Raw genomic sequence first — 20,501 nt, 5'->3', positions numbered from 1 at the left:
CCCGCTCATCAATCCTAGGGGTTCAGGAGGGGTCTGCCTTACCCCTTTCATTCATTTACACCTTTTTTTTTTCCACCTCTTGTCTCTCAATCCCACAGAGAGACAAGATGGCGGCCGCTCCAGACTGTTTACAATGATAACAGCCAATCAGCTTCTCCTCAGACTCCCGTTACACTGCCGGTTAGCTTCCCGGTTAGCTGCCCGGTTAGCTGCCCGGTTCGCGTACCAAAACACGTCTCTACGGCGAAAAAATCGGATTTTTTTTTTTTTTTTGGCCCCGCGTGGCTTTATAATATCCCCCTCATCAATCCTAGGGGGTAAGAAGGGGTCTACCTTGCCCTCTTTCCTTCATTTCCCCCTTTGTTTTGGCCTCCTCTTGTCTCTCGATCCTACCGAGAGACAAGATGGCGGCCGCTCCGGACTGTTTACAATGTTGACAGCCAATCAGCTACTCCTCAGACTCCCGTTACACTGCCGGTTAGCTTCCCGGTTAGCTGCCCGGTTAGCTGCCCGGTTAGCTGCCCGGTTCGCGTACCAAGACGCGTCTCTACGGCGAAAAAATCGGATTTTTTTTTTTTTTTTTGGGCCCGGCGTGGCTCTATAATATCCCCCTCATCAATCCTAGGGGGTCAGAAGGGGTCTACCTTGCCCCCTTTCCTTCATTTCCCCCTTTGTTTTGGCCTCCTCTTGTCTCTCGATCCTACCGAGAGACAAGATGGTGGCCGCTCCGGACTGTTTAGAATGTTGACAGACACCGGAGAGCCAATCAGCTTCGCTTCGCAAAGTTCCGATACGCGAAAAGTTCGCCAACCGGAGCGCTGCCCGGAGCGCTGTTACAGATATATATCTTGTTTTAAACGTTAATTTCTCAAAATTCACTGAAGCACATATATTGAGACCTAGCAAAGGCACATCGGGCTAACAGTCCCTACAATTTTGCCAAGTTTTGTGGAAATCCATTCAGCCGTTCGGGCCAAAAGTGAGGCCAACCGCCCTATGGAAATTAACATGGGAAAAACGTGTTTTGGGACCCCCCTTTTTTCTCAGCCCCCCCTTGACGAACCCCCCCCAAATTTCCAGGAGCTGCTCAGAAACAACATGTGCCATTTTCCTGAAAATTTCAGCCAATTCCGTCCACAAACGCCAACGTTATTAGGCATAGAATTTTCAAAAGTTCCATAGAGAAAAAATCCTAACTATATATACCTACTGGCTATCGCCAGTAGGTAATTAATATATATATATATATATATATATATATATATATATTCACTATAAAAACCATAGGTTATAGACCATATATAGTTAGGAATTAGCATTTACAAAACCTTATTTTACTCACACAAAACCATTGAAATTTCATATATAGTTAGTTGCACTAACTATATATCGCGCACCCGCAATCCACTGCTGATCATGTCACATATTACATCATTCATGGCATGGTCAGTGACATCACTGATGACATCACTGATGACATCACTGATGACATCTCAAATGACATCACTGATGACATCACTGATGACATCTCATTTGCCATTACTGATCACATCACTGATGACATCATTGATGTGATAATACGGTGAACCTCTTCAGACTCTAATATAATCTTAGAAAAACAATCAGAGTAAATAGACGCTCACAGACTGTCACTCATCCATGGAGTTACTCACACACCTAGTCAGTCATGCAAAGAATCAATCACACTTCCATTTCCTCTACTATACAGTTATACACACTTTACTTATTCAAACATATACTAACACATATTTACTCTCTTATACAATCCCTGATACAAGTTCACAATGATCCATACAGCCACTCACACATTCACTGGCTCTTATGCACAGTTATTTATATATGTCAACTCTCACATGTACTGTGTTTTACATATGTACTTATTTTGACATGTAGCACTGAGTTATCCATTCACTCATCAATACACTCATTCACACAGTCAACTGCCCATACAGATGTTTCCACATGCACTTTTGAACCCATACATCTAGTGAATCAACTACTCACACATCTATGCACATAGTCACACACCTCACAGCCACTCACACTCACTCTCTCATACAAATACTTGGGCAACCTATCATTAACCCATATACTTAATCATAAAGCTACTGATCAACATAAGCAGCAGTTTACAGAACAATTTTTATAATGATTCACAAATTAAGACAGTTTAGTCACTAACCCATGCACTCAGTGAAACACTTTTAATCACTCACTCATACAGACAGTCATGGAAAGGGGCGACCATTCGGTCCCCCCGAACGTATGGTGGAGTACCACGATCCCCCCGGGAAGCCATCTTGGGCGGGAGGCGAGTCTCGGCTGGTATGCCCGAAGCGGCGTAGCCGGGGCGCGCCTTTTTCCCGCCCGGGAGTGGGTTGTCCTAGACACCGACGCGACCGGCCACGCCCTCGGAGGCGGGCGGGGGCGGGTTTACGCCCGCCCTGAAGACGGATAAAAGGAGCAACAAGCCAAGAAAGCTTCCTCTTGTTCCTGTGCTCCGAAGCTGCACCTCCCCGCTGCACGTGAGCTCGAGACGGAACGAAGAGCCAATTTTGAGCGTTGTAATCTTTCTTTTTGTCTTACAGAGATTCCATCTGAGAATTCCCAAGAAAGTCGGAAAGCGAGTCAGCACCGATCAGATGCTCCGCATGCTCATGAAGGAGGTAGCCGATTTGAAGAAGCAGATGGCGGCTAAGGACGGGGAGGGAGGACCGAAACAGCCTTTGCCGGGAGAAGTCCCGGGTGGGAGAGGCAAGAGGTCCAGAAGAGGGGCACTCGGGGGGGAAACCCCGGTCCCCGATAGCCCACTTGAGGAGCCAACTCCGGTCCCGAAAGAGGGGAATCCGATCCCCGTGGTGGTCACCCCCGTGAGCGGGGAGGATATGCCGCCCGAGTTAGCGGCACAATTAGCAGCGTGGTTGGGAAAAGATAACGAGGGCACCACGGCTGACGACGCCAGGGCAGTGATGAGGCAACTGCGGGAATCTAGGGAGGCTGCGAGGGCATCGTCTCCTGTTACCCCGCCGGTTCTGGCGGCGGAAAAAGCGTCTGGTTCAGGTAAGCGGCCACTGCCGATCGCGGGGGAGGGGTCTGTACCTTCGCGGAGGGAAAAGGTGGCTCAGCATGTTCCAATGGAAATTAAGGAAAAGATTTGGGCGAATAAGTATGTGAACATTTTTTCCTTGCTGACCGATCATTACGAGATGGAGCATGTTAAGAGCCAAAAGGAGCTCATGCATCCGAGTGTTTGGCGCGCAAAAATGGCCGCCTTTAAGGTTGACGAAAACATTGGTACTTGAGGCAGAGCGTGGGGCATTTTTACCTCCATTATGGGCGAGCGCAGGCCCGAGTTGCTGACCGAGTTGCCTATTTATCAATCACGTATCATGGAGTATTCCGTAGCGTATGGGGGCAATCAGTGGTTTTGCTATGACAACCTTTTCAGAAAAGCTAAAGAACACGACCCATTTTTGACTTGGGATTGTTACGACTCCGTGTCATGGCAAAAGATGGAGAGTACAGGAATGTTGAAAGTACCATTGTTAGGGAGTAACGGGGGTGAATCTTCCCGCCAATACTCTGGGACGCCCTTTCGGACGGGTGCAGGTAACGAGTACAACCCGAAGCCGAGTGGCAACACAGGTAAAAGGGGGATTTGTTGGAATTTCAACAGAGGGAAATGTACGAGGCCCCAGGGGTCATGCAAATTCAGACATGAGTGTGGGGGGTGTGGGCAGCCATCCCATCCTGAGTCCATGTGCAGAGCCAAAACGGGTGATAACGGTGGTAAGGGAGGCGCCAAACAGGTCTGATATAGTCCGAGGGGCGCCTTTACCTACCCCGATTGATACCATGGCAATGATTCCTTGGCTCAACGAATACCCGGATCATGCTTCCGCTGGGGTGTTGCGAAACGGGTTTTCATATGGTTTCCGCATCCCAGTGGGGGATTTTCAGGGTGTAGCAAACTGTAAGAATCAACTGTCGGTCTTGCAGCATACGGCGGTGGTACAGGTGAAGATTGGGAAAGAGGTGACTCGAGGTCGTGTCGCCGGCCCATTTGATTTGCCACCGGTTGCTAACTTTGTTTGTTCCCCTTTAGGGGTGGTCCCCAAGAAGGACCCGGGTGAGTTTCGGCTGATACATAACTTGTCAGCCCCACGTGGTCTTTCCGTGAATGATGCGATAGACCCGGAAGTGTGTTCGGTGCGGTACGCATCTTTCGATGAGGCCGTCGCCATGTTGAATCGCCTGGGGCCCGGGGCGCTGATGGCAAAATCAGACATCGAGTCAGCGTTCCGGTTGCTCCCGGTACACCCAGACGATCAGCGTCTCCTTGGTTTCATGTTTCAGGGTCGCTATTACATGGATAGATATATGCCAATGGGATGCTCTATATCTTGTGCCTATTTTGAAAAGTTCAGTTGTTTTTTACAATGGGTCTTCACAAAGAAGACGGGTTTTCAACATATTATGCATTATCTCGATGACTTTCTGTTTCTGGGGGCAGCCGGGGATCCAGAATGTGGACAGGCTTTGAATGAATTTTGTGTCCTAATGAATCATTTTGGTGTGCCATTGGCGCCAGGTAAGACTGTTGGTCCCTCGACTTGCCTCGAGTTTCTGGGGATCGAGCTCGACTCGGAGGAAGGTTGTTTTCGATTACCAAGAGAAAAAGTGTTAAAATTCAGGGCATCCCTTGAAACGTGTATTAGTGAGACTAAGGTAAAACTGCATCAATTGCAACAAACGGTGGGCCAGTTGAATTTTGCCCTGAGAGTAATGCCGATGGCCCGCCCCTTTTCCCGCTCGATCGCTTAAGCCATGGTCGGCCTGAAGGAGGGTCATCATCGCACGAGGCTCTCGGCAGAGGTTCGCCAGGACATGCGCATTTGGTTGGCATTTCTGGCGGATTTCAATGGTCGAATTGTCTGGAACAAACCGGCGGTGTCCTCCGAGGATCTGGGGCTGTGGACAGATTCGGCAGGGAGTATTGGTTTTGGTGCCATATTCGGCACGCAATGGTCGGCTCAAAAATGGCCGTCATGGTGGCACGAGTGCGGGCTGACAAGTAACATTGCTTTTCTTGAACTTTTCCCTATTCTGGTGGCCCTGAAAACTTGGCCCGAGGGGTTCAGAGATCTCTCTGTGGTGTTCTGGTCTGATAACATGACCGTGGTTGAGTGTATCAATAGTCAGGCAGCACGATGCAAATGGATTCTGAGACTGCTCAAAGAAATTGTGTTATTGTGTATGCAATTGAATGTGCTATTTAAGGCAAGACATGTGCCGGGGGTAATGAACCAAGCGGCTGATGCGCTTTCTCGTTTCCGTATGCAGGCCTTCTGGGGTTTTCTGCCCACAGCGGACCCGGTGGCGGCACCCTTTCCCGAAGCTCTCTGGTCTCTCGGTGCCCCGAACTACAAAACCTCGTGGGAGAGAGTTTAGCACCCAGGACGAGGAAGGCATATGAAGGGGCGTTCCGTTCCTATTGGGCCTTTTTGGGGACTGCTAGGGGGGAGCTTTGGGGCCAGGAATAGTTTGTAGTACAATTTCTGCTGTCTTTACATCAGGCGGGCAAATCAGTAGCTACGGCCCAGAGGCATCGGGCCGCCATTTCCTTTATGGCAGGGGCTCATGGGATCCAGGACCCGACAGCGTCTTTCGTTGTGCAAAAAGCGCTACGTGGGTGGCAACGCCTTGAGGGTCGCAGAGTAGATGAGAGGCACCCGATAGGTCTGGATAGGTTGGCCCTGTTATTATCCGTACTCCCTGCAACGTGTTCATCCCAGTGTGAAACAGTGTTATTCTGAGCCGCTTTTGCGCTAGCATTCCATGGGGCTATGCGGGTAAGCGAACTAGTGGCGAAGAACAAGCAGGATACGATGGGGGGACTGTGCCGAGAGCACATTCAGGTCAAGGGGGAGACGATGACTGTCTTGTTTGTCAGGTCCAAAACCGATCAGGGTGCGATCGGGGACTGCATAATCATACAAAGGATTCCCGGGTCTTCCATGTGCCCTGTGGTTTGCGTAGAGGAATATTTAGCCCAAAGGGTGGCATCATGGGGGGGGACCTTGTTGAGACACGCTGACGCCACCCCACTGACGAGGTTTCAGTTCCAGCGGGTGCTTGCGATGTCGATTTCGGCCGCGGGCTTGAACCCCAGCGAGTTTGGGACCCATTCCTTTCGGATAGGGGCTGCTACAGAGGCTACAGCCAGGGGTCTGAGTGTAGAAGAAGTAAAACGTGTGGGGCGTTGGTCCTCGAACTGTTATAAAAGGTATGTGCGGTTGCACATGTTGTGAAGCTGTAATGATGTACTCTCGCTTCTTGTTTTTGTTTGGTTTTCAGTTGCGCAAGCTTACGAGGCGGGGCGGACTGTGCAGTCGACCCGACACCTGGGGACCAGCGGTCAGACATCACCGGCTGTGAAAAAGGAGGTGTGGGTCGTGGGCCACTCATACGTGAGGCGTGCCGCGGACGTATTCAAAGCAGGTGACATGATTCACGTGGCTGGGGAATACGGGTACAGTGTGTCCTTCTACGGAAAGGGCGGGCTCTGTATTGACCAGTTTCAATCATTTTTCGAGGGTTTGTTAGGGCGGACAAGGTCACCGCCGTCTATAATCATAGTCCATCTTGGGGGCAACGATTTGGTGGCCACTGGTAGAGGACTTCTTCTTGAGGCGATGCTTTCCACAGTAAGTTGGTTGGCAAGAAGAGTTCCAGGGTGCACAATTTCATGGTCCCATATGATCCCACGAAAAGTGTGGCGGGGGGCTATTTCGGTTTCTGCTCTGAATCATTCAGTAAGGAAAATTAATAACAAAGTGAGTAGATTGTTTCGTTCAAGTACACTGCATTCTGTTTTGCATGGTTGTATTAAAGGGGACAGTATGTATTTGGGGGATGGTGTTCATTTGTCCCGGGTGGGGAATGAGTTACTCATAGGAGACCTCATAGCTTGGTTAAAGAGTTTATAACATGACCTTTAGGCAGGAGTGTTGTGGGGGGTCCGGATAGCCGGTCAACTATCCGGCCTGTGGCGGTAAGGTCATGATCGGTGAGCAGTAATTGGAAGATCCCTATGGGGGGGCGTCACCCATTACGGATGGGAGCGCTCGGGGGAGGTGGCCATTGGCCCCTCAACGGGGAGGCGGTCCCGTCTAAGGATAGGCCGCCGGAAGGAAAGGAAAGGTGGTCAAGGCCCCTTCCTGGATAGGTGGGGCTACGGGCCCTCCTGGGGAATTTCCCGGGGCCAGGACATCTGCGACGGCAGATGTGTAAGTTGTGTGGGGTTCGGGAGGGGGTTTACGCTACCTTTTAGACACCTCACACGAGTCCTCGGACGACCGTTAAATGGCGTCGAGTTCATTGGGGCCCCCGTCAAGTCCAAGGGAAATTGGTAGATGCACTTGAGGTACGCCTCTGTGCGGTTGGTCCCCTCACAAGTGAGGGTGGTATTTCTGGTTTAGGGATCTGACACCGGTTACGACCTTGCCGTTGGCCCTTAACGTTAGGATGTACAATTTCAAGTCAAATGTTTTGTAGGATGTTAGTTCGGCTAGGAGAACCTTTGTATTAGAGATCTGTTAAGGTTAGCCAAACATCGTAATGTGGAAATGAAATTGTACATAATATGAAACTGTTATTTTAATGTTTTGATTTTGTTTCATATTTTAATAAATACGGCCGGGAGGGTCACTCCCTCCCGCCTTCCAAAAGTTCAGAACCGTTTCCGGTTTCCCATCCTTGGGGATTGTGTTGAGAGGGGGTGGCGGGTATCTCAGCCATATGCACCTACTAAATCCTTCATCCAGACACTTATACATCCACTCATTCTTCAATATGTAAGACATATTTTGACTTTTGCAGAAACATATAGTCACTGGATGTTGTCATCAGTGATGTCATCAGTGATGTCATTTGAGATGTCATCAGTGATGTCATCAGTGATGTCATTAGTGATGTCACTGACAATGTCATGAATGATGTAATATGTGACACGATCAGCAGTGGATTGCGGGTGCGCGATATATAGTTAGTGCAACTAACTATATATAAAATTTCAATAGTTTTGTATGAGTAAAATAAGGTTTTGTAAATGCTAATTCCTAACTATATATGGCCTATAACCTATGGTTTTTTCAGTGAATTTTTAAGGTTTTGTAAATTCTAATCCCTAACTATATATGCTCTATAACCTATGGTTTTTTCAGTGAATTTCATTGGTTTTATAAAAGCTAATATCTGTAGCTGTAAAATGTATTCTTCTCCAAATCTTAAAATATATTTCACATGTTTTTATTATATTTTTTTTAATTTTTTTTTTATTGTTTCGCTCTCGGTCCGCGAACCGGTTAGCTTCCCGTTAGCTCAATTTGGAGCCGCGACCCGGTCCGCGAACCGGTAAACGTACCGTTTGCGTAACTATCGCGTTAGAAAACAACATCGTGACGCGTCGCGTCAGCATGACGTTTCGCGTCGTCGCGTAATACGTCAAATGACGCGCAAAGTTCGCGTACCCGAAAGCAAACCGGGACGCGGCTCAAAGCGCGTAACGTAAACACATCAGGTCATGTGACTCGGTAATAAGACTTTTCATTGGTTCATTTCACTTTTGGTTTCCTAATGATGTAAGACTAGGTCATGTGATCTAAAATTAACACTTTTCATTGGTTTAGAACTATTGCTTTTCCCAAATGATGAAAACCCCTCCTTCTTTCCTCACTCTGACTTTCATCTTTGTGAGAGAAAGACCCTTTCTGAACAGTGAGCCATGGCTTCATTAGTAGCTTCAGCTGGTTCTTCCCCACCACGTCCACCACATCCAAGAAAGAGAGGACCACCTGCTGAAGTTATCATTCAGCAAGAAGAGGAAGAACAGGAAGAGGAGGAAGAGCAGGAAGAGCCAAGGTTTTTGCCAGAGGAGCCCAGGAGAGATCATCGAAAGGAAAATTATATTTGGCAATTTCCCGCAGGCCAAAAGAAAGTGAATGCACGCTATGTATTTTGCCGTATTTGTGATGATAGACTGTCCAGAGGGACCGATAAAAAGTATAGTTACAGCAACTATACAATGCATCGGCACATGAGTAGGTGCAATCCAAACAACTACAGTGCGGCGCAAATACGTGCCGAACAAGATAATCCCCCTGCGATGGCCAGAAGATCTGTAGTCCAGGAAGTGACGGGACCAGAGGCGAGGGAGATGGTCCCAAATATACAAATGCGGTTCGGGGAAGTCAAGCAAGTGTGCGTGCGCTGCAATCAGTTCATTTGCTACAGAGAAAGTAGCATCACTCTAATTAACAGAGCTATTGAGAATCATGTTTGCCCGAAACGCCCCAGACAATAAATTCTTTTTTTTTTGTTGCTCCTGTTGAGCCCTTGACAATGAATCGTTTTTGTTTCCCCCCCCCAAAAAAACCCCAAAAAAATATAAAAACGTTCAGAAAATACAAAAAAACTAAAAAAATGTTCAAAAAATAATAAAAAAAATATAAAACAACAAAAACAAAAAAAAAGTTCTTTTCAGAACTACCTCCCCGTTATAAAAAAATTGGTAGAATATTTGGAACTCTGCCAACCTCTATTTTTTTTAGTTCGCTTCCCGGTTCGCTCTCCGGTACGCGAACCGGGTGCGAACCCAAAAATTATTTTAAAAAAAAGAACAGTCACTGTTTGAAAACTCTATCATTCTTTTTTCCCTATAGTACGCTCCCCGGGCCGCTTTCCGGTTCACGAACCTTGCGCTCCCTTGCGGGGCCCTTTTAAAACCTCCACATAAAACCTAGGGGGTCAGGGAGGATCTACTATCCCTCCTTATGGTCATTTCCCCCTTTGTTTTGGCCTCCTCTTGTCTCTCGATCCTAACGAGAGACAAGATGGCGGCCACTCCGGACTGTTTAGAATGTTGACAGACACCCGAAAGCCAATCAGCTTCGCTTCGCAAAGTTCCGATACGCGAAAAGTACGCGAACCTGAGCGCTGCCCGGAGCGCTATTACAGATATATATCTTTTTTTGAACGTTAATTTCTCAAAATCCACTGGAGCACATATATTGAGACCTAGCAAAGGCACATCGGGCTAACAGTCCCTACAATTTTGCCAAGTTTCGTGCAAATCCATTCAGCCGTTCGGGCTAAAAGTGAGGCCAACTGCCCTATGGAAATTAACATGGGAAAAATGCGTTTTGGGACCCCCCTTTTTTCTCTGACCCCCCTTGACGAACCCCCCCCAAATTTTCAGGGGCTGCTCAGAAATAAAATGTGCCATTTTCCTGAAAATTTCAGCCAATTCCGTCCACAAACGCCAAAGTTATTAGACATAGAATTTTCAAAAATCCCATAGGGAAAAAATCCTAACTATATATATATATCCAACAACAGAGTTACCCCTTTTAGAAAAGCCTCCATGCAGGTAGGTAAAATCTTCGTTTTTATTGCAGGTACAGCACAATGAAGAGGGAACAGAGTCCAGTTCAAATAGAAAGCCTGACGCGTTTCATGCTCATGGAGCATTTCCTCAGAGGCTTGTGAACACACTGAGTGAAGCACTCGTTATTTTCAAACTTAAACACCTGCCATGTGGGCGTTGGCTCTCCCTGAGCCTGCTGGTGCAAGTAGTCCAATCTCATCGCTCCAGTGAGCTGCTCCAAACAGTGAAATTAATTCATGAAAATAAAGCCCCAAGTGGGTTTGGAATTTGTCCCACTGTCTCTGTGCCTTAATAAAATCTGCAACACGAACCTCCTGCCACTGATCATCCCGTGACTGCAGCTTAACCCACTTTCAAGTGGTGGGGCTTTTCCTCGACCAGGGCCGGCCGAAAAACAATCCAACAACAGAGTTACCCCTTTTAGAAAAGCCTCCATGCAGGTAGGTAAAATCTTCGTTTTTATTGCAGGTACAGCACAATGAAGAGGGAACAGAGTCCAGTTCAAATAGAAAGTCTGACGCGTTTCATGCTCATGGAGCATTTCCTCAGAGGCTTGTGAACACACTGAGTGAAGCACTCGTTATTTTCAAACTTAAACACCTGCCATGTGGGCGTTGGCTCTCCCTGAGCCTGCTGGTGCAAGTAGTCCAATCTCATCGCTCCAGTGAGCTGCTCCAAACAGTGAAATTAATTCATGAAAATAAAGCCCCAAGTGGGTTTGGAATTTGTCCCACTGTCTCTGTGCCTTAATAAAATCTGCAACACGAACCTCCTGCCACTGATCATCCCGTGACTGCAGCTTAACCCACTTTCAAGTGGTGGGGCTTTTCCTCGACCAGGGCCGGCCGAAAAACAATCCAACAACAGAGTTACCCCTTTTAGAAAAGCCTCCATCCAGGTAGGTAAAATCTTCGTTTTTATTGCAGGTACAGCACAATGAAGAGGGAACAGAGTCCAGTTCAAATAGAAAGCCTGACGCGTTTCATGCTCATGGAGCATTTCCTCAGAGGCTTGTGAACACACTGAGTGAAGCACTCGGAATTTTCAAACTTAAACACCTGCCATGTGGGCGTTGGCTCTCCCTGAGCCTGCTGGTGCAAGTAGTCCAATCTCATCGCTCCAGTGAGCTGCTCCAAACAGTGAAATTAATTCATGAAAATAAAGCCCCAAGTGGGTTTGGAATTTGTCCCACTGTCTCTGTGCCTTAATAAAATCTGCAACACGAACCTCCTGCCACTGATCATCCCGTGACTGCAGCTTAACCCACTTTCAAGTGGTGGGGCTTTTCCTCGACCAGGGCCGGCCGAAAAACAATCCAACAACAGAGTTACCCCTTTTAGAAAAGCCTCCATGCAGGTAGGTAAAATCTTCGTTTTTATTGCAGGTACAGCACAATGAAGAGGGAACAGAGTCCAGTTCAAATAGAAAGCCTGACGCGTTTCATGCTCATGGAGCATTTCCTCAGAGGCTTGTGAACACACTGAGTGAAGCACTCGGAATTTTCAAACTTAAACACCTGCCATGTGGGCGTTGGCTCTCCCTGAGCCTGCTGGTGCAAGTAGTCCAATCTCATCGCTCCAGTGAGCTGCTCCAAACGGTGAAATTAATTCATGACAATAAAGCCCCAAGTGGGTTTGGAATTTGTCCCACTGTCTCTGTGCCTTAATAAAATCTGCAACACGAACCTCCTGCCACTGATCATCCCGTGACTGCAGCTTAACCCACTTTCAAGTGGTGGGGCTTTTCCTCGACCAGGGCCGGCCGAAAAACAATCCAACAACAGAGTTACCCCTTTTAGAAAAGCCTCCATGCAGGTAGGTAAAATCTTCGTTTTTATTGCAGGTACAGCACAATGAAGAGGGAACAGAGTCCAGTTCAAATAGAAAGCCTGACGCGTTTCATGCTCATGGAGCATTTCCTCAGAGGCTTGTGAACACACTGAGTGAAGCACTCGGTATTTTCAAACTTAAACACCTGCCATGTGGGCGTTGGCTCTCCCTGAGCCTGCTGGTGCAAGTAGTCCAATCTCATCGCTCCAGTGAGCTGCTCCAAACAGTGAAATTAATTCATGAAAATAAAGCCCCAAGTGGGTTTGGAATTTGTCCCACTGTCTCTGTGCCTTAATAAAATCTGCAACACGAACCTCCTGCCACTGATCATCCCGTGACTGCAGCTTAACCCACTTTCAAGTGGTGGGGCTTTTCCTCGACCAGGGCCGGCCGAAAAACAATCCAACAACAGAGTTACCCCTTTTAGAAAAGCCTCCATGCAGGTAGGTAAAATCTTCGTTTTTATTGCAGGTACAGCACAATGAAGAGGGAACAGAGTCCAGTTCAAATAGAAAGCCTGACGCGTTTCATGCTCATGGAGCATTTCCTCAGAGGTTTGTGAACACACTGAGTGAAGCACTCAGAATTTTCAAACTTAAACACCTGCCATGTGGGCGTTGGCTCTCCCTGAGCCTGCTGGTGCAAGTAGTCCAATCTCATCGCTCCAGTGAGCTGCTCCAAACAGTGAAATTAATTCATGAAAATAAAGCCCCAAGTGGGTTTGGAATTTGTCCCACTGTCTCTGTGCCTTAATAAAATCTGCAACACGAACCTCCTGCCACTGATCATCCTGTGACTGCAGCTTAACCCACTTTCAAGTGGTGGGGCTTTTCCTCGACCAGGGCCGGCCGAAAAACAATCCAACAACAGAGTTACTCCTTTTAGAAAAGCCTCCATGCAGGTAGGTAAAATCTTCGTTTTTATTGCAGGTACAGCACAATGAAGAGGGAACAGAGTCCAGTTCAAATAGAAATCCTGACGCGTTTCATGCTCATGGAGCATTTCCTCAGAGGCTTGTGAACACACTGAGTGAAGCACTCGGAATTTTCAAACTTAAACACCTGCCATGTGGGCGTTGGCTCTCCCTGAGCCTGCTGGTGCAAGTAGTCCAATCTCATCGCTCCAGTGAGCTGCTCCAAACAGTGAAATTAATTCATGAAAATAAAGCCCCAAGTGGGTTTGGAATTTGTCCCACTGTCTCTGTGCCTTAATAAAATCTGCTACACGAACCTCCTGCCACTGATCATCCCGTGACTGCAGCTTAACCCACTTTCAAGTGGTGGGGCTTTTCCTCGACCAGGGCTGGCCGAAAAACAATCCAACAACAGAGTTACCCCTTTTAGAAAAGCCTCCATGCAGGTAGGTAAAATCTTCGTTTTTATTGCAGGTACAGCACAATGAAGAGGGAACAGAGTCCAGTTCAAATAGTACCTGCAATAAAAACGAAGAATTTACCTACCTGCATGGAGGCTTTTCTAAAAGGGGTAACTCTGTTGTTGGATTGTTTTTCGGCCGGCCCTGAATTTTGAATTAATAAGAAATTTGGCAAAACAGTAGAGTCCAGCTCGCAGATTGCGCTTTTTTTGGAAGGGTGTAAATCCGTTCAGTAGTTGCTGAGAAAATTAAAGTTGAAGTCAATTATATATCTATACGCGCGCACGGGTGCGCGCACTCAAGCGGCTGCGCGTGAGCGGAATTTTTTTTTTGCTGCGTGACGTCTGTTAACGTTTAATTCGAAGGAAATCAGGAAGTGTTGACCGCCATTTTGTCACTGCGAGTAAATATATTGTTCATTTCAAAGCGTTGGAACATGGAAAGGGGAGATTGTCTTGCCGCGTAGGTTTTCTCACTGTGTGCAGTAAGGCCCTTAAACGCGAAAATATATATATTTTTTTTAAAAGTTGCGGGGTGCACGCACCCAGTCGCGCACACCTATTTACAAGAGTGTGAAAATGGGGATAAATCAGAAGTTTGAGTGCTTAGATATAGGGTAGCTCTGTAAAGAGCCCTTGTGTTAATTGAGTTTTTTCTGCATTTATAAGTAAGTACCGATGCAGAGCCTGATGTTGCAGAGGAAGATTCTGTTTCCCTCATCCATGAAATGAACACCATCTCTCCTATAGATGCCTTGCATATGGTAACGCAAGTTGTTGTGGTAAATAGAACCCATGGTATAATCTCTGAGGAAAGCAGAAACAGATTTATTTACATGTCTCTTTGCTTTCTCAATTTGTGCACAATGTTGATTGGACCAATTCCATTTCTGTCTTTGGCATATATTGGAATATACCAAGGCAGTTCGAGGAAAAAGTGTCATCAATTGTGGAAAGGTGTCTTTTAGAAGCATTTCCAGACCTACCCCAGTCAATGTGCCTAGATCGTTCCCACCACAGTGCACAATTATAAGGTCTGGTTCTGGGAGATGCATAAAAGTTTTCACCAATGGTATCAATTGGTGACATCTCAATCCTCTTTGGCCAATCCACGTTATCTGCACATTTGGTAAATCAAGGTTGGAAATTTGTCTGTTTGCTGCATATTTTCGACTCCAGTGAATATAACTGTGTCCTAAAAGCCAAACCTTCATTTTCAAGGCAGATGCACTCGTACTCCGATGGGTTCTGGAAGTGGAATGGTAGTTAGAAGCTGAAAGTCAGGATAAACAAAATGGACGAGGCTTGGTGTGGTTGAAAAAATAAAAATGATTGGTTGATTGTAATACCTCAAGATTGAAGACTACGTTGCATGTTAATGTTAGAACAAAAAGTACTATTGGGTGTGAAAAAAATGACATGTAACAGAGCAGTGGATAGGCAGGTGTTTCTGGAGGGAAAACAGTCTTCTTAGTTTGCTGTAGAACGTTGAGATATGAACTTTTGACCTGTGCCTTCAGCCAGGTGCAGAATGAGGTGTTACCATGGAAACAGCCAGAGATGGCAGTGGGTGATGGGTGACTTTTATGTGACATTAAAAATATTGTGAGGGACAACCAACTGAAATGTAAATTTGATTTCAAAATTTTGCTGGAAGAAATATGATTGGCTGAAGAGACATATATGAGTCTGTATTGACTGGATATCTGTGCCATTGAATTTTGGTTGCAGTGATACAAGCATTATTGGGAGTTCCGTCAAATGAATATTTGTTTTGCGACTGTCACTGTTCTACATCGTACAAAGCATTGGTAAAGGTAAGTCTGTAACTGTTTGTTTTGTCATGTACCGTAAAATGTGGTTTAGTCACAAACATTGATTGATTTTCCTCATAGTCTGAAACTAAACTTATTTTTGGCTGTCATAATGTCTTGTATTTCTAAAACTATTTTTCCATTTCGTTTCATCACTCTTTATCAACATTATTTGTTTAAAAATTATTAGTTTTACATTTTGGATAATACATTTCAATAAGGTAAATGGTGTTCAGTCATATTGTTATGTAATGTTTTACTGTTAGTTTTTTTAAAATCACTATGAGTCAGACGAAACTGGAACGAAATTTTTTGGGGGGACAAATTAAAAAAATGTTGATAGGCGAACTTGAAGGTTTAATTAGTTGGCAGAGTAAAGGTGCAGGGGCTTTTAGGAGGGGTAAAATAATTGCAAGGCCTACTTAACATTCAAATGTATGTTTATAGAGATGTGAAACGTTGAGGTGCGTCGGTGTGTGTAGCTAGAATATATGTGTTTTCTTGGGCTGGTACAGCAGACGGGAGGGTCGAGTGGGCCTGAAGTCCTGTGAATTTAATGGGGGTTGCGCGCCTTTTCTTCAAATTACTTCAAGTGTAAATTATAGTTTTGTATATATTTTTGGTGAACAGTGAAATATGGAGTATTAAATATGTTTAATATAGAGAGTAATTATTTGGGTGATTTTGAAGCGTTTACATATAATGAGAGAAGTTGTTTATGAAGTGAAAAAATGGTATTAGCAGAGAGACAGATAATGCAGATAGAGAGAGAAATGGTAAATTACATGTGATACCGTCGTCAAAAAATGCTAATGGTTAATGAATTCGTAAACTTTCTGTCAGACGACAAAATTACAGTGCGGTTTGTGGCCGCCGCCTGTATTGGTGGGGGTAGGGTGAGAGGGGCAGGTAGTTGAGTGAAATAAAATGAAAAGTTGGAACATTACATGTGATCCCGTCTTGAAAAAGTGGTAATGCCTAATGAATTCCTAAACTTTCTGACAGACGACAAAATTACAGTGTGGTTTGTGGCCGTGACGTACACTGGTGGGGGTGGGGTGAGAGGGGGGGGAGGGGGGGGAGGGGGCCAAAGTGGTAATGATTAAGGTATTCATAAACTTTCTGTCAGACGACAAAATTATAGTGCGGTTTGTGGCCGCGGCTTGAAAACTGCAGATAAAGTGGCGATAACGGCGTTGATAATATGCTTTATGAATTGCAATCGAATCTATTGTTAGATGTAAAGACAAGTAACGTAGGTTTCGGTTGCAATTCATAGATCATATTATGAAGGCTATTATCGTCGTTTTATCGGCAGTGTCCTGTGGATGAAATCGACGATAATGTATTACGTCTCCTTCATAATATTCCGAAGTATCGTCGCTTTTCTGCATAATTGTCCTGAAAAAAAGCGTCGATACTTCAGCTTGTGAATAGAGCTCTTTTTGGTACAATGAGTTAGTTCTGAAAACAACTTTTTTTTTTTTTTTTTTTTTAAACCAAGTGTTATGTTGTTTTAGATTTTTTAAACTTGCACTAACATTTCCAACTGTGACACAGGATCAAAATGAAATGAAAACATTTATCTTTTCTCAGAGCATTGATGACTCTCAATTTTTAGTTTAATAAGATTGAGGCTCTGCTCTCTGTACAGAAGAATTTCTCCACAGTTGTTGCATTTCATGTGCACCTTCGCTAAATATGGTCTCAAGTCCATCTCTGCACTCGATGGAGATACAGGTCATCGACCAGAAGATGTGCTGGATAACTCTGATGGTAATAGCGTGGCCAGGGCTCTTGTCGATGCCTTTGCAAATCGCACAGGGTGCACTTGTTTGACATGCCGCACCATGGTATGTATGGAAAATGAATATTTTTTTGTCGGATTTCCTCTTGAGAGAACCGAGTTACATATCGTGCAGGTTACTTTTGGCGCATTCACTTTCTTTTGATCTTCAGGATGAGTGAAAAATTGCCAGATGAAAGATTCTTTTTTTCTTCTAGTAATGGTAGTCGATCATTTTCTTCAGATTCGGAAGATGAATACGGAACGGCAGCCATTTCAGCAAAGTCTTCCGAAAGATGTTGGACGTTGTTCTCTCTTGAGAGTAGAAAAGATAGTGAGGGAAGTGGGTGGAGTGCTCCGTGTAAATTCCAGAATAGAAACTACTAAGAACCAATTGGAAGTGTGGTTTTCAAGTCACATGACTTCACATGCGCGTCTCAGGACGTGTACACGGTGACAGTATCTAGTCACGTACGTTATTTGGAAGTAGCGGTCTAATTCAGCGAAGTTTCAAAACGTGAAAAGGAGTAAATCCAAACACTTCCGGTTTTGTATATCTTCTGAGCTGGATTCAAGCATACAATTGATAAAGTATAAAACCTTTTATATTTCTATAAAAATACCAAGGTGTGTACATCCGGTCACGCACGAAAGTTTAAAAAGACATTCAGCTCCATTTAATGAAAAGTTTCATTACAATAAAAAAGAAGCCTAGGTACAGTCTCTTTGACGTACTATAAGTTCTTTGAGGGGTCTATGAAGAAATTCAATAAGTTTAAATTGCAAAGTTTTCCCGAAATATATGGGAGGGTGCGCGCACTCGGTCGTGCACGAAATTTTTGAAAGGCGATGTCCATTTATTGACACTGGTGCCGAGAGTGCGCGCACCGGGTCGCGCACGAAAGTTTAGAAAGGCTATTTCTATTTACAGACAAATTTCAATACGTTCAAAATAAGGCAAGGTATTGGGGTTCGCAAGAAGGTTAGGGGGGAAACCTATAGAGGCTATTCTGGCTATTTATAAATCCAAATCAGTCGCAATAGCACGTTACGGGGCAGCTATCTGGGGATATTCAAAAATTGACCGCATCCAAGTGGAAGAAAACAAATTCCTAAAATCACTGCTTGGTTTGCCCCAGCAAACAGCATCTTATCCCGTACACCTTGAATTAGGGGTGGGTTTTATTACTGACTTGTTAAAATTAGCACCCATTGTGCTATGGATAAAACTTTGGCTAAATCAGCACCTTACTCTGAATCATAAAATTATCAAAGACTGTATGAAACTAGATCATGTGAGGGACATTCAGTGGCTGTCTTATGTTGAGAATGAGGCTGAAAAGCTAGGACTCCCTGAGATTTTCGGAAGCCCAGAATCGCGCGTGTTATAGTTAGCTGAAGTAACTATAACATGTGTCAAACCTATGGTTTTTTCAGTGAATATATATATATATATATATATAAACCCAATCCTGTGTTTAAGTTTTTCAAAAAGAAGGCACCGACTTCGTGGGATTCTTAATCAAGGGTCTTTATTTGCAAGAATGACGATCAGACGCGTTTCGGCGGACAGGTCTGCCTGGCTCACTACATCTGATTTCACCAAGTGCAAATGACATATATATAGTGGTACAAATTAACTCATTAGATGAAAGAAAAACGACAAAACTGACATGTGACACAGTAATAGACATAGAGGGTAAAGAATCGGCATACATTTGATAATTTCTGTATTTATTTGATTCTTTACAAATTGAATTGGGTTACCCTTGTGGTTTCTTTACGTCTTGCGATTTTAACCACAGTGAAAGTGTCTAGCTTGGGAATTTTAAAGTATGTCTGAAGCTCATCACTGCTGCGAGTGTTGCTATAGACATGGAAAAAAGGTTTACCCTTTCTTTAAAGCCTATCAGCACATGTCCATTCTGTAATTTTCCAGCAACAGCATTAGTCAAACCTCGTGTTTATGGCAGCAGTGAAGAGACGTGAGTCATGGCTTGTCCCTGTCAGAAAATGATTTAAGTGAGCATGATGATGACAAGGGGCTGTTGGTGTCGGGGTTTTATCCTTAGTCCAAGGTTATTATCGAGTGATTAATGATTGCAGTAGGGATTAGGGCCAAAATTAGTAAAGGAACGGCCGGTGCAGAAAGATTGTAAAAAACTCAAATGCCATTTGAGGAGGAAACAAAATGCCACTAAATTGGATTGAAAAATGTAGAGGTAAGTCAAAATTGCCAGACAACATGTTAGAATCCCATGTATACCGGATTGTTGTTTGTAACTGTATCCCTGATTAAATACCAAATATAGTATGTGGCTGGCTATTGATGGAGTTAAGCACATGTAGAATGACCAAAAGCGGGAATTTAGCCCAAGTGGGCAGTGTAGCACTAAGGAAAAATTAAGTTATATTTCTCCTGTATACAATCATATATATATACAAAAAGTGATATATATATTTTTATGGTTTATGGTTGTAAGAGAGAACCTGCCTACTGTTTGATGTGTATTAATCTCCCTCTTAGGAAAATAATCGGTATATACGATACAAAATTAAATAACTAAATAGAATTAGGGTCTAATGTGGTCGGGGTAAAAAAAGAAAAGGGGGTCCAGGCACTGTGGTCGGTGATGGAGAGGCCTGTGTCAAGGTAAGTCCTAATGTTGTTGTGTGATAGAGGTGACAAAGTTATAAAGATTTATAAAAATTGGTGTGAGTTGCGTGGGTTAAAAACTAAGGGCCAGATTAAGGGAATTCATATTTACCGACTCCTAAATACCGAATTTTACCGATTCGGTATTTAAGAGTCGGTAAATATGAAGGGGGGAGATGTAGGTAATTCAAATCATTCTGACCCTGTGCCTCATGGGAACAGTCCAGCCCGAACTGCCAAGCCATGTCTTCCCTGGACCGGAATCAAGCTTCCCAGGACGGGTTGTAAGGCCTTTTAGCTGGACTTCTGCACCCTCGCTCTAGAAATGGCACTACCAGACACCAATAGTTTGCCCCCAACATGACTGTGGGACCTCTGCCACAAGTGTGGAGGCCATTTGTGAATCCGGCCCACAGTTTTTAAAAATGAACCATTAGTGAACTAAAAAGGCAGGCGAATTGTCATATAAACTCTATACATTGCCCAGATTATTGTAGAGCAACATTGACTATTAAATAAAACACAATATGTTTTTGTTCAGCTAGCATTCTGAACTCACATATTTGAAAATATTT

The sequence above is a fragment of the Lissotriton vulgaris genome, chromosome 3_1, assembly GCF_964263255.1.
Source record: "Lissotriton vulgaris chromosome 3_1, aLisVul1.2, whole genome shotgun sequence".
NCBI classification, from domain to species: Eukaryota; Metazoa; Chordata; class Amphibia; order Caudata; family Salamandridae; genus Lissotriton; species Lissotriton vulgaris.
Note: the sequence above shows the minus strand (reverse complement) of the source record.